Below are 6,301 nucleotides of genomic sequence, written 5' to 3' on the forward strand. Positions count from 1 at the left end.
CACCAATTCCATGCATTATTGCCATCAAACATCTTACACTAGATTTTCAGCTATTCCCCGCGTCACATCTTAAGGAACAACGTGATTCAAATGACAAATTTGTGGCGTTCTTTTAAATTCAATAAGGGCCATCATTCAGGCGATATGAATTTTATCACGTACATTTCCTAAATCAATTTTTGGCATCGTAGAGATTTTTCCACCTGCTATGCAATTCTGCCAAAGTTCAGCATATACACCTGTAAAATTAGATTAGCAGATGTGGAGAGCAATGATTTTTGTCCTGCACTGCTTCCTACTCTGGCGATGACAAATGAAAAATTCATATTAACTCCCTGAATTTCTCACCTTTCCAAATGCCCAAGGGTGAAAATTTTTATCTCCGCTTGGATGCAACAGCACATGGTCGTAAATCTAAAGTGATATTTCAGTTCAACGACACGATATTTCTTGTTTGTTTGTTTTTGTTTTGTTTTTGTTTTTTTGCTTTAGATTTGATGAAAAATAGAGTGAAGTTTTATCTGCACGTCGTCTCATGGAAAGTAGACCTTAAGGAAGGAAAGGAGGTATGGGGACACAAAGGTGCCCATCAGGCAGATTCCCAGAATACCATTTCGATGACGATCATTACCGCGACATTCAATGACATTAGCGGAAAGATGCCAACACTTGCTGCTTAATGAGAAATTCCGGACCGTGCACTTGTTCGTCATTCCGAAGGTCCGTGAATCCGAAAATGAAAAAAGAAGATTTCGTTTATAAGAACATTCGTGACATTATTCCGAAGGATCGTTATTCCGAAAGTTCTTAATTCCGAGAATGAAAGAAAAGGGTTCGTTATTCCGAAACGAAACATGGTTCGTAATTTCGAAGGTTTCTTAATTCCGAAACAAAAATCAGTCTTAAAAAAAAAGAGTAAATGTTTTAGTAGGACCTAAACAGTGAAAATTTGATCAAAGTCGGATAGAATTTAAAGAAGCTACGAAATTGTGAACCTTTGTAGATTTTCACAAAACACTTCTTAACAGCTCAATATGAATATGCGCCTGACTTGCGATAGTTGAGTACGTCGTCGCCTCACAACTTGCCAAAGAGTTGTACATAAAATCCTGAAATTTCCAGCTTTTTGTTCAAACGCAGTTACGCCTAAGTCCTAATCCCAATATATCTTACCGATGGTTATTTTGAGGTTAAATATTCAACCTGAGATAACATCATTTTGTAACACCTCCATGGCAGGAAATGATTTTTCGTCAGTTTGTGTACACGATCAATTGCAATTTATGACATGATGGCATCACCAGCTCACTCAAATTCGTATCAACTGTTTTGAAAAAATAAGTGCAACTTTACAATTTCCTAACTTCCCTTAATTGTATCTGATTTTGACCAAATTTTCACTGTTTTGCTGACAAAAATCTTATTCCTCTTAAAAAGACTTGTACACGCCAATTAGCGCTCAGAGGGAAAAAAATCCATAAGAATTGTGAGTTTTGTTTTGGGGGGTTTTTTTAATCACTAAACCCATTGATGGTCTCAGCTATAATAAAGTTCGATCACGCAATCTTAACTCAAAATGTCATCTTTAGATAAAATTTATCTTGGTTAAAAAGAAACAAGGTTTGTACCTGAATAGGTGTGAAGTTATTTTCAGGGGGAAAACAAGTCTGATAGGAATCTCGAGAGGAGTAGGAACAGCTTAAGATTTAAACGCTGCTCATCATCATCAACATCATCATGATTGTATGGCATAAATTGACATCAGAAAAATACAGTACCCTCCGCAGTGATGGGACACGGTCGGATATAGCTTAAAGTTGAACCTAATTAATCTACGTATCCGAATAGCTGTTGGTAAAATGTGGTCTGACGCGTGGAAGTAATCCGGGTTTCAGGCGCTTATGACAGAAAGAGAGTGTGCGTAATACAGTTGTGTGTATGCGCGTATGCACAACACCTATCCCGAATCTTGTAAAGGCATTAGAAAGTCGTCTCACAGACGTCTCAACTTTTCATGAATCTTGATAAAACTAGACCATTTTTGGCTATTTCGATTAATCATTCCAAATAATTTTTCAGTGTTTTCATTAGCCGCGGTCACACTGGCAAAAGACCGCGAAGTTTAAGATCGCGATCTTTAAGATCTCGATCTTTTGCCAATATGACCGCGCCTATTAATACTCATTTCATTTTCCTTTTATCATCCTTTAACATTTTCCTTTTACCTGAGTCTACAATCTGTTCTAACAAGATGATGAGCGCTACATATTCCACGTGTTCACAGAAGACGGCTTTACCAGCTGGCATCACTATTGTCAAGATTTGCTAGTGCTACTGCTGAAGACATTACCAACCTAGATTTAGCAAATGAAGACAATAATGACGGAAAATCACGACATTCAGATTGGTCATGAATGTAGGCAATTTTTTATCAAGGACAATGAAGACCAAAATAGACGTTGGAGCATTCTGCACATCTGTCATGTCCGTGCAAAACCTTTTCGATTGCTTTGGCATCATACATAATCCATTAGTATGCATTTAAATGACGATCAATCATTACCTCGATATATATATTTTTTTCAGGATAAACAGCTGCTGCACATGAAACTATGGATATGACATGGCCTTTTGTGATTCTGTGTAAAGACACATTCACAAACGCGCGTGCACATACATAGACATTTATGATTATGAGCCATCACACACACATACATGAACACACACACATACCACTGAGTGGAGGTTGTCTGCGATACCAAATTAACATTTGAGGGAAACCTAAGTCTCTAATGTTTAATGACTATTTCGTCGTTTTGCGCTGTAAATATTCCGTACAAGCTAATAAAGGCAGTTGTTGATGGTGAATTACATTACGTACACGTACGTAAATAACCTTTGATTGATCAGGAAAAGTTGTGCTGATACAACAACAGAATAACCGGTCACTATGTTTAAAAAGTTTGTTGCGGAACTTTTGCCCCGTACGACCTCCGCAACGTACTGGTACGCGGAGCATTTGTGCAAGCGGTAACCAATTACGCGGAGAGCACTGCTATGCGAAGGAGAATTTGCGGAGTTATGTCACCGGCCGTAAGTCTCTGTAGCTCACGGTGTCTTAAATCGGGATGTAACTCTGAAATTTCAATCAGGGATAGCTATGCGTGAGCTACGGATGGGTTAGGATGACGTGAGTAATGACAAGATGCGCTTTTCAGCACAGCTGCAGATTGCATAATAGGCAGAATGGCGTTCAACCCGGAGCCATGATATTGCCGGGAAAAAAGGAGAACTCCGTCACCGACTGACGTCATAGGCGTCGCTGAAGCGTGACGTATGATAGAGTGCTTTGACAAATTTGTGACTCAATAGAGGGCTAACGGAAAAATCAGGAGCCGCTAGCGCGCTTTGTTGTGTGCCGAGAAATTACGAAATGGTGCGCGCGAACCCTGGCCGCGAAAAATTCAATCAATCACCTCCAGCGACTCCCCCGTTTTTAGACCAAGGAGTGTACTTCGGGGTCCTTAACTCGGGTGTTTTTTCTCTTCTTTCTCCTTTTTTTTTTTTTTTTGACTGTTTATGTTTTTGTGCTTTTGCTGGCTGGAGGGGGGCAGTAGGCTGCTGGGTGCAAATACATGGAAAGACTCGCATATGCGGGAGACAAAAAAAAATGAAGCCGACGATGTCATAATGATGACGATATTGACGATATTGTGAACAATGACAGTACTAATGATAAATTATACAGGAACCACGTCTGACTTGAAAAAGGTGGCATTCTACCATATAGCAATGTTTTATGAAATTCTCTGTTCTATTTTATGACTCCGTTAATGACACTTTGTGCATATACGTCGTAAATGTATACATGACTATTTACATGTTACATTACTTCCGTGAGTACTGTAGAAAACATCAGGAAATAGTGACTGAATGCAGCGACGAAAAGGCGGACACACACACACACATATATATATATATATATATATATATATATATATATATATATACTAGTACATTTGGAATCGTTATCCCTTACCTTTCCATTTAATTATAGTACTCAAGGGAAGTGTGTATCCACGTGCTTCCGAAAGACCCGATGTCCGTTCTATGGCCTTATTCCGTTCTCTCAACCTACAATCTCGCCACGGAGAGGGGAAAAAAATCATCCTTCAACCCTGAAAGGACATGACGTCTGTGTTTCTTCTCCACATTGTTTGTTCACGATCTCAGACGAGCCAAACTGGAAGCAAACACTCCAAAGAAAGCAAGACACATCGCATCTATATTCCTAGCTTCAGCGATATCATAACAGCGGGCCCAGTGGGATGTTGGATTTAGGCTTTGGACACGAGATCTTAGATTCGAATCCCGTAAAGCTCGTACATCCCAGGGGGCCGCGGTCACAGCTCATTAGCAACCCGTGAGAAAAAGATATCTTGTTCGGTAGACTATTGATGAGTCAACGGTCGTCACCAACCTAATGATAAATTTCCCCCTCCCAATTCGGCCAGATTATTTCACTATTTTTGTTGGCGTTGGGTTTTATTGACCAAGTGTGTTCATTTTAAAGATCCTTAACCCAAACCGGAGCTGTATGATAAAATGATAAAAATGACAGAAATGATAACGGAGTTACTTCAGGAAGAGGTGTCGTCTACACGATAAAATTTCGAAATTTACGTGCAGATGCAATTATAAGCGCTCTTTTATTCAATTGGCCCCCAAATATACAATTGCTCTATTTGGTACGAGAGGCGTCATCTCCTTAAAGCACCTCCAAAATGTGATGACTGGCTTTATTCTTCGCTCGACGTCTTTCAACAGTTGGAGCATTGTTTGGGCAATTGAGATAATGATCATAATGATGATAATGATAACAGTTATCAAAATCATCATCACTATCATTATATTGTAATACTGATAACAATAATCGTGGTGAAAAAAAAAAATGATAATAAGAACATAATGACACTTATAGTGCTTCAGTGATTTCATATCTTCATGCGACGAGTCCACGCAATTGACGACAACCAGGGAAACTTCTGCCGTCGCTCTGGCCCCGGTACCTGCCCAACGTCTGCTGACTAGCAGCAGCGCTCGGGATTGAAAACTTGAGATCAATATGGCGAAGTAGTATCAGTATTATCAATCGCGGGAGATTTGAAAATGTGCGAGTCAGGTTGCTCGATAGATTAACATCTCTTTTTCTTAAAAAGAATAAACCAAGCAAAAAAAAAAATTAATGAGAATGAGGCAAATTTGATTTTTCTTTAAATGTTCTTATTTGAATATGATATGTCCTTTAACACGTTTAAGGATTTCTTGATTTCACGTAGGTTCTATCTGTTGTTACTCTTTTGGATGAGCTGTATCATCTTATATAATTATTATGTCCAATCTTCACTCTTAGATAGGCCATTATCTGTAATATGACTGTATGCTTAGACGTAACTACATTTTCTCTGCAAAAAAAAAAAAATGAAAAAGTGAAAAAAAATAGTGCTCAGTTTCAATCAACGTAGTACAACTATAGTTTACCGCAACCGGTTACAGATTAAAATCTTAATTTCTTGGAGTTATTGTATTCTATGGCTTGTCCCAAAGTAGAGATTCGAATGGTGCAACTACGAGTTGAATGTATCGAATGACTGCGACGTTTGCACATTACATGCAAATAAGAATCACACTGCAGCCTTTGTTTGAGGGCATTGAATTTTGTCGACCGTATTCTTATCGGCCTCTTTGGTTCTCCGAGTAAATTAAATCGGTTTCGATTACCGTTTTTAAATTCCAGACCGCGGCAACAGACGGTTCGGTTCCCGGTTTATATCACGTGACAGACAAAAAACGTCCTGGCTTAATTGAACTGAATTTTCCTATGCGTGCACTGAAACAACAAGTGTCGGCCGAGAGAACGGAAAAGGATGATCTATGAATAAAAGAACGGAGACTCCCAAAACAAACGCCTCTCTATGGCAGACCAACATGTGTGGAGAGGATGAAACCTGCCCCACCTATGAGGAAGGATACTACCGGATCTACTTTCCCTCAGCCCGGCAAGAGACTGTAACAAACTGCTATCATCTGGTGTAACTAAGCAAAACACAAGTTGGAAACCTAATGTGTGGCATTGATATATCAAAATCTAAAATATTAGTATATAAAGACAATTTAAGACTGCAAAAGCAAACATAAATTGTGAGGAAACAACAAAAGTTAAGTTGACTATGGGGCAAAGCGGACAATGCTGCGAAGAAATGAAAAAGGAAAAGACAAACGGCGACACTTTCAATTTAGG

The sequence above is a fragment of the Diadema setosum genome, chromosome 18 (genome assembly GCF_964275005.1).
Source record: "Diadema setosum chromosome 18, eeDiaSeto1, whole genome shotgun sequence".
Classification (NCBI taxonomy): Eukaryota; Metazoa; Echinodermata; class Echinoidea; order Diadematoida; family Diadematidae; genus Diadema; species Diadema setosum.